At 36.5% G+C, this 9,918-nt stretch overlaps 1 non-coding gene across 1 annotated transcript; it reads left to right on the top strand.

Annotated features, from left to right (window-relative positions):
• Window positions 1-5,529: 5,529 nt before the first annotated feature.
• Window positions 5,530-5,603, top strand: Trnar-acg (transfer RNA arginine (anticodon ACG)). Its single transcript has one exon. It is a non-coding gene; the product is annotated as a tRNA-Arg (tRNA).
• Window positions 5,604-9,918: the final 4,315 nt, after the last annotated feature.

Below are 9,918 nucleotides of genomic sequence, written 5' to 3'. Positions count from 1 at the left end.
AACATATTCATCATCGTTAGCAGTTGCTGAGGTTGTTGCTGTTGTTGTGTTGTTGTTATTGTTGTTGTAGGCTATATATGTCGGCCAGTATAAATGGTGGAGGAAGAACCCGGGAAAAATCCCGGAAAGAAACACCGACCCACGAGAAGCTACTGGCAAGCTTTCTCACATACCCACATTGGCCGAGCCCGAGACTCGAACCCATGCAGGCAGAGGTGAGATGGCAATGATCTGTGACGATTAGCGAGTTAGACCACTCGGCCACACCAGTTGCTGAAGTAACTGTCATCATCAACGTACTAGTTGTAGTAGCAGCAGTGGTAGGAAACACACGCCCAACAACACATGAGTGCACGTGCACCTAACCACGTGTCTGGAGAATGCCGTGATCCGTGGAAATGATTGCTTCTGCTCATGTTCCGGTGCATTAGAAAATATAACCCTCACTATTATTCCACCTGGATAAAGCACAATGATAAATAAAATATAAATCTTAATTATGAAACCTGCTTATATCTACGAATAAATAAATATCGTGCTGACAAGCAGCTGTGTTCAAAATAAAATAAAACTTCCTAGGACATTGCAGATTTAAGCTTTGCTTTATTCAATGGGACAATTGGGGGGGGGGATTTTTTAAACTCTACAAATCTATCATCATGTTGACATCTGCAACAGGACAGAATCATCTTTACTAATATAATAATAATATATATATATATATATATATATATATATATATATATATATATATATATATATATATATATATATATATATATATATATATATATATATATATATATATATATATATATATATATATATATTCACGCATATTAAAACCGAAGATGAAAAGCTATATACGCATATACAAACCGACAGAATTGGCATTGCTGAAAGAATAATTTTCTAATAATGCGCACATATTATAACAACTTGTACGCTGATAACAATAGTCACGAGACCTTGGAATATATGTTTACCATAACTTTACAAAATGGACTTGTCCACGTGGCATCTGATCTCGCCATTTGTTTTTATCGTCAAATCTCATTCAGTCCTGAAAATGTCAATAACATCTTGATTATCTCTTTACCAGCAGCATCAGAAGCAGCAGGAACAGCAACAGTAGTAATGGAGGCACTAATTGCAATCATCCCATCAAACCATCTATGATAGACTTTGGGTTTTTATAAGAGCTACAACAGAAATAGAGCACACATCAACCCATATAAGAATAAATTTATGCACGAATTGCCCGTAACCACAGTAAGGATAAGAGGATTGCATGTTTGAGTCTTGCTCGGTTCGTTTAGAAAATGTTTTCCATGGCGAATTAATTTTTTTCAACAAGCAGATAGCAAATTTCTTTATTTACATAAAATACGCCAATCCTGGAAACATCTTAGACTTGTCAACTCAGAAAAGAGACTTAGCCAGATCTGTTCATACACAACTCTATGACATGGAATTGTCCAAAGCACCTTTGACGTCGCAATTTGTTGCTTCCAACGAACATTTAACATCGCCATCAGATTCGCTATCAAATTTTATATAGTCACGCAATTTTGACCTTTTCCTGATTATATAGTTACAATTACCATCATGATTGTGGTGGATTATTACCTTTTGATAGTGGTTATCAATGTCTAGAGGATGCTCGACCACGGTGTTTCAGCCTGGATAGAGAGAATAATAAAAAATGCATTTAATTGATGGAATAAAATGGAGATCTGAGCAGAAACACACAATAGAACATCACGGACCCCCGTAAACACAATATACCAATTTAATTAATTAATTATATAAACAAATTAATTTGTTCAAGGTCGATTGTAGGATGCACCTAAACCAGGAAAATAAATTAGCACATTGTATTAAGGCCTAAATCCGGTCCTGGTTGCAGTAGTGATAGTAGTAGCTGTATTTGTTGTTGTTGTTGCTGTTGTAAAATGGAGTAAATTATACCAATCCACACATAAATGAATGCGCATGTCAACAGCATGTAGCTGAAATTAAACACGGTGGCTGACTATGAATCAGTAGATATCAGATTTGATTCAAGGCCATTAGAAGATATATTGTCTTCCTCTCCTTGATAAAAAGTTAGTGTCTAAGCATTAACATGCAAAGAGAACTTTCCACATTGCCATAAAACTTTGCCAATAATGGAAACAAATTAGATATTAAAGCTAATTCAACTTCGCAAAGACGTAGACAAATTTGATTACACATTGCTCAGCCTGAGTGGGACGAGGTTTCTTTGCTTGCTTTAATGCTACAGAATATATTATGTTTCATGTACCACAGTATCATCATTAGAAATATATATTTTTATTCCTGCGGATAAAAACCGGTGATGGAAAAACTATTATCTCTGCATCTACAAGAAGACAGCATTTTCTTTCTTTACATAACGGTTTGTCAGCAACGTGAATCTGATCTATTCCGTTTATATATATATAAAACTCTGCTTACTGTTAACGTGACATTTGACCTCATTTGTTTTGTTGTTGTTGTTATAGGGTTTAACGCCATTTTTCAGCACACGATAGGCTATACATGGCGGCCAGTATTAATGGTGGAGGAAGAACCCGGGAAAACCCCGGAAAGAACCACCGACCCACGAGAAGCTACTGGCAAGCTTTCTCACATACCCACATTGGCTGAATCCGAGACTCGAACCCACGCAGACAGAGGTGAGATGGCAATGATCCGTAACGGAGAGCGCTTTAGACCACTCGGCCACTCGGGGCCCCCATTTGTTTTGTAATAATGACAATCGCAACATTTCACTCTCCTTTATAATGCGTTCATCGTCATTCTCATCCTACTCCTCGTCGTGATTATCAGCAGCATTAGTTGTATTATTAAAAACAGTAGTAGGTGCAATTGTCGTTATCGTCGTCGCTTTTTTTGTAGTGTTAAACACACACACACACACAGACACACACACCTTGTAAACTTTTTAAATGCCCGTTGCTAAATTGTTTTTTTAAAAAAAGAGAGCCTGATCACGTATCAGGAAAATGCATGTTTCCAATCACCCTGGGATTGGTTGGAAGAGACATTTTTCTCATACAGAATAAAATCGATAAGACTTTTTTTTATCTCATCATCTACAATGTACATTCTTTTCTTTATCGACATAATAATTTACCAAATTGTTTTCATAACTTTCACTTTTAGACACATAAGAAAACCTTACTCGACCTAGTCAAACCTGCTTACACAAAACTGTATAACAATGACTTGTCCACGTGACATTTGACTTTGCCATTTTATTTGTGGTAAAATATCATTTAGCCACATTTTCCGTAATAATGACTTGATCATGGTCGATCGCCGTCAGCTGCAGCTTCTATAGTGGGCCGGTATGTCACATCAGAGCGTTACAACTTAAAATACACGTACCTCCAAAATTTTCAATAAAATTACTTTGTCATTTCTATCATGTTGCATCAGTACTCAGCGTGTGAGGAACTGATTACGATGAATGATTTTTATTTCCCATTCTATCGTGACCTCCGACAAGATGCTTTCTAAGGAGAAACTATATGGCGCCGTAGCAGACAAAAGCTGGTCCAAAAAGAACTTTGCCGTTGAAATTTGAATGTCATATGTCCAGAATTCCAATTTCACGTGTTGTATCAAAAATGTTTGTTGAATTAAACAATAGTGGTTGGTTCAAAGTTACATTTTCTATGTCGGTGTTTTAGATTGCGTCGTTTGAATTACACGGCGGTGGTTGAAATTTCAATGTCATACGTTGAGAATTCCTAATTTACGTATTGGTTCAAAGAGTTTATGTTGAAAGTTCCATTTCATATGTTGAGTATTTAGATTTCATCAGTTCAATTACACAGCGCTGGTTGATAATTCGATGTCCAATGTCGAGATTTTAGACTGTATCTTCTGAATTACACGGCGGTTGTTGAAATTTTGATATCATATGTCGAGAGTTTCAATTTGACATGTTGAATCACGTTGATTGTGCTGAAAGTTCCATTTCGTATGTTGAGTTTTTAGATTGTTTCTGTTGAATTACACAGCGGTGATTGGACATCGTATTGTTTGTCAGAACTGTTATTTTTGTATGTTGAAATGTGTTGGTGTTGAAAGTAACATTACACAATGTCCACTTCAACAATTCAAAATAATATCGAGTATTCATACATCATTTGTGTATTCATTTATGAGGCGCCATTAGATTTCATGCATTTACAGTTTGAAACTTAACATTCACATGTCGAGAATTACGAGAGTTTCTCCGCTAGAGGTCGCTCTCGTGAACGGACCGAGTTAGTTTTAAACAAGGAGGCTGCTTCTCATTACTGTGAAATTCAACAGATGAAATCTAAATACTCGCCATATGAAATGGAACTTTCATCACAAACAGTTACATACAACGTGTGAATTAGGGATTCTCGACGTATGATATTGAAATTTCAACCACCGTTGTGTAATTCCAACTATACACTGTCGAACGTCGACATAGGAAATAGAACTTTAAACCACCACTGTATAATTCAACATATAAAATCTAAAATCTCGATCAAGAAAATGGAACTTTAAAGGACACGTGGTATTGGATTTTTCAACATACGACATCGAAATTTCGACTGCAACTTTCTGATTGGACCAGCTTTTGTCCGCTACGGTGCCTTATAGAGAACATCCTGTTATCGCGGATGAAAGTTTTATAGAAGTGTTTAAAAAATCCAAAATAAATAAATAAATAAAAACAAAATCATTAAATGTGAAGTCATGTTAAGGCAGCAGAGTTAATAAATTAGATCATGAATATAATTAAGATTTCTGCATTCCCGATTTTGTAGTAAAGTATTATGTTTCGTGATCTTCTTATAGTATCTTGCATAGTATATTTGTTGCTAAACTGTATATCCCATGTCTAGAAAAACACCTTTTATGAATATGAAAGGATGACATGGTTCATTACCTTATCTTTATAATACGGATCGAAGAACCTACACCGAATCGAAACTACGAGTTTGACAAGACACCCTTAATGGGCCCACAAGTTAGCATTGCTTTTTAAAAAATAAAAAATAAAAATAGCTCCAGTCATGTGACCAGTTTAGCTCGTATTGCTTAAGTAGAAGAGTTGTTGACAACACGGGGGCTCGTACAGCTGACCTGTCATATATGTACTATATAATAACTAGTTACTGTACTATATAATAACTAGTTACTGTACTATATAATAACTAGTTACTGTAGGTTTTTGTTACCAGAACTACTTATTATATAGTACATGTATGACAGGTAAATTGCGAGCAGCGATACAACCCCCTGTGGTTGACAATGTGCTCTGCACGATTCCATGAATGAAAAGTAAAGGGAAAGAAAAGGAGTGGGACAGGTTATGATATGAATAAGAAATGATCACTTACTGAATGAATACATGTAGGAAAATCTAAGATTTTTTGCACCTTATTCTTCAAAAGCGTTGGAGAAGTAGAAGCAAAACAACATGACTATTCATGTGAACATATTAATCAGCAAGGGCCTGTGGCCAAATTGGATAAGGCGCCTGACTACGGATCAGGAGATTGCAGGTTCGAGTCCTGCCAGGCTCGGTAGTATTTTTTTTTTTTCTTCTTAAATTTTCAAATCACTAAAATGTACGATTACAGACTATTGTCTCAATATCTACAGGCTTAGAGATTTTTTTTGTTTTAGATTTTTTTTTTATTGCTATGATAATTTGCCAATAATGTGCACAGGTGAGGCGGCTAAAAGAAAAGGTCTCACCAAGCTCCTAGTTATATGGTCTTCTCCGTGCTCCATTTATTTGGCATACTTTCTTATTTAGTGACACACTTGTAAACAAATTTCCATCGTCATCTTCAAGAGCAGCATCAAAATAATAGTAGTAGTAGCCAAGACATATCCATACACAGTGCCGGATTAAGGGCCCCAAGCACTTATTTTGGTGCCCCCCCCCCCATGTGAAACTCAAAATAAACAATATTGAAAGTTAAAAAGGTGGGAAAATACCAGTGTTGCCATCATTCCAAATAAAAATAGTTGTACGTGCAGATTGAAATGATCATATTCATTCAATTTTATCATCAACAGTTAATTTGAATTTTTTCAGGTACCCTTGTTCGGATGGTGCCCTGTATGATGCGCCGCAGCAGACAAAATTGGTCCAAACAGAACTTTGCCGTTGAAATTTGAATGTCATATGTTCAGAATTCCAATTTCAGGTCTTGTATAAAAAATGTTTGTTCTTAAAGTTCCATTTTTTAGGTCGAGACTTTAGATTGTATCTGTTGAATCAAACAGTAGTGGTTGGTTGAAAGTTATATTTTCTATGTCGGGGTTTTAGATTGTGTCGTTTGAATTACACGGCGATGGTTGAAATTTCAATGACATACGTCGAGAATTCTTAATTTACGTATTGGTTCAAAGAGTTTATGTTGAAAGTTCCATTTCATATGTTGAGCATTTAGATTTTATCAGTTGAATTACACCGCGCTGGTTGAAAATTCGATATCCAATGTCAAGTTTTTAGGTTGTATCTTCTGGTGAATTACACAGCGGTGATTGGACATCGTATTGTTTGTCAGAACTGTTATTTTTATATGTTGAAATGACGTGTTGGTGTTAAAGGTAACACTACACAATGTTCACTTCAACAATTCAAAATAATATCGAGCATTAAGATACATCATTTGTGTATTCAATTATGAGGCACAATTCTGGACACATGATATTGAAATTTCAACCACCGTTGTGTAATTCAAAATATACACTATCAAACGTCCACATAGGAAATATAACTTTAAACCACCACTGTATAATTCAACATATAAAATTTAAAATCTCGATATAGAAAATGGATCTTTAAGGACACTTGATATTGGATTTTTCGACATACGACATCGAAATTTCAACTTCAACTTTCTGATTGGACCAGCTTTTGTCCGCTACGGCGCCCTGAGCACGTGCTTATTATGTTTAATGGATATTTCGGCAATACAGGAAAACGTGCACAGATAAAATGTCCGGTGTCAAATTTAATATGGCTAATGAGTTCTGGTTGTGACATATGAGGGTAAACTCACTTGATGAAGTGTGATTTTTCCAAGCGTGTGCATTGAATTGACTATTTTAGTTTTAACATTACTGACCGGAAGAGTATGTGTGTGTGTGTGTGTGTGTGTGTTTGTGTGTGCGTGTGTGTGTGTGTGTGTGTGTGTGAAATGTTTTCCACCATACGTGAAGAATTATCTTTGGCAATGAGTTCCAAGTTCCAGCCTTGATCCATTGAGGGCGGGTAGCTGACCCAACTTCAATACCACCAGTAACTTCAGTAAGCCAGCAAGCAATCAATGAACCAGTTAGTGTCGGGCAGGTAGTATTTTAGTCTGATAAATCAAACCCCAAATCTGCGATAATACTGATGGACTGTTTGTGGATATGATGTTGCCAATTAATAACAATATGCAATTTTGTTGCACATAGATCTTTTCGAAACAATTCGCTTGCAGTTTAGACACTTAACCGTACTTGGAAGAACAACCGTATGTAGCCACGAAATTTAAAACGGCCATAGAACTATTCCACGTGAGTTTGCAAGTCATCAAACATAGGATTTTCATGCACATATACCGCATAAAGAACCATTCAATCAATGGTACCTGAAGAAACACGAGAAAATACGGTGTATACAATGCACGCCGATATGTTGCGGAAAGGACTGTCTGCAAAAGATTTCTCGATTTTATGAATAGGCGATATCCTACCGTCATATACTTTATCAGCATCCGCACATATTTGGAGGTCTGATTTATCGGACAAATAGTAGCTCTGGCGCTTCTCGTTCTTTTAAAACGACTATACAGTTGCAGCTGACGTGAAAGACATGAAGATTTGGGTTGTTTTGTGGGAATTCACGCCATTTTTCAGCACAGGACCACCAACCCACGGGAAGATACTGTCAAGTTTTCTCACATACCAATGTTGGTCGCGCTAAGACTCGAATTCACGATATGATATATGTGAGTGACTTGCAAAGGAGAGTGCATTAGACCGTTGGGCCACGCCAGTCCTTAGACCATTTGGCCACTATGGACCTTAGACCATTCGGCCGCCCTGGCCCCTAATGTGAAACGGATTAAAGCACTTGATGTATCAGAAGTGTTGAAGAAAGTATGGAGGAACTGTCTGTCTGTGTATACGATCGTGCCTAAAGGTTCAACTTTGTATTAGGTGACCTTACCAAATAAAGAATTAGCAGGTAGCATATTTAGTGGAATTTATATTTATAATTATCGTTATGACTGTACTCTCGAGGCTTCTTCTGAGATTCAGAGAGGTCCAGATCACTTCTCGAGTTCGAGGTTCCTAGGCTCTGGCTATGTTTAAATTTGGAAATGGATCGAAAGAGAGGTCCAGGCCACTTCTCGAGTTTGAGGTTCCTAGGTTCTGGCTATATTTAAATTTAAAATGGATCGAAAGAGAGGTGCAGGCCACTTCTCGAGTTCGAGGTTCCGAGGCTCTGGCTATGTTTAAATTTGGAAATGGATCGAAAGAGAGGTCCAGGCCACTTCTCGAGGTTGAGGTTCCTAGGCTCTGGCTATATTTAAATTTAAAATGGATCGAAAAAGAGGTGCAGGCCACTTCTCGAGTTCGAGGTTCTGGCTATATTTAAATTTGGAAATGGATCGAAACAGGACCATATAATTAACTATATAAAGATTTTAAAGACAGAAAAGTACACAACAAGAGTATTTGAGAGATATATTTAAAAAATATTTAGAAAAATCGTAAAACCCAGGTTCCTTAGGGGTTAAGGCCCGGGTTATATGGCCCCTTCTTCCCCACCCTTCTCCTATTGAGCTGATACCCTCATATATTCTGACACTGTTACAGGATCAATAATTCGTTTACCTACGTACATTTCCAACAAAGAAATTGGGATCAAGTTAAAACTTCAACCTCCCGTTGTGCGTAATTACACAACAGATAACATCCAAAAAGGCTGAAGTTCGGAATGTAAGTGGTCTGCTTTACTTTCAAGTACTGCATGATATAGATAACCAAGTCAAGTTTATCCCCATATGGCATCATCCGGGGCATGTTATGAAAGATTGCTCCGATTTCTTGTGTTACAAGTGTGGTAAGTACGGGCATGCTACTAAGAAGTGCAACAGGAAAGGACGCAACAACTGGAACTTTTCCTCTGTTGCGTTGCAGTGAAATAGATGACTCGTGGAACAAATATGCCCATATATGTACGCGATACAAAACTTATACAGTGCAAACTATAAAAGCGAAGAATACAAGATGAAAGTCTATTAAACAAGTGCTGCAATTCTTACAGATAAATACAACGAAAAGTAAAACAAATAAATGACAAATTATTTCACAACGGCTGGGTTATCTAATTGCATCGCATTTTTTAAAATTATTTTGGCTTTAAATGAGTGTGCATCTAAATTTACATGGCTTTCGAGACCTGAATAAAGGAAAGTCTGTATTTGGAATATTTAAATACAACTGAACCATATTTAATTTGTGCAAGATGACGAGATTTGCTGAACGTATTTGGGAAAATAATGTTTCAAACCAGGTTCGGATTTAGACATGGTGAGGCCCTAATCTATGGAAGCTGTACAGGCCCTATTTGGTAAGTGTTAACAGAGAATAAGGCTGTATAACAACTGGACGTGGCGATTTTTGGCTACTTATTAGAATGTAAATTATGCATTTTATATAAAATATATTGCATAGACCAATCATATTAAACATATTCTGCACACACAAAAATAAAGTGTTAAATTATTACTTAAATGTATATTATAATAAAACTGTAAGTTGCCAACAAGCAATTATTTGATATTAATAAACATGAGAACACTCTTATTTGATAACGAAACTCGC

The sequence above is a fragment of the Sinohyriopsis cumingii genome, chromosome 10, assembly GCF_028554795.1.
Source record: "Sinohyriopsis cumingii isolate HCF-2022 chromosome 10, ASM2855479v2, whole genome shotgun sequence".
NCBI lineage: Eukaryota > Metazoa > Mollusca > Bivalvia > Unionida > Unionidae > Sinohyriopsis > Sinohyriopsis cumingii.
The sequence above is the reverse complement of the archived record's forward strand: the minus strand, read 5'-3'. Positions and strand labels throughout refer to the sequence as shown.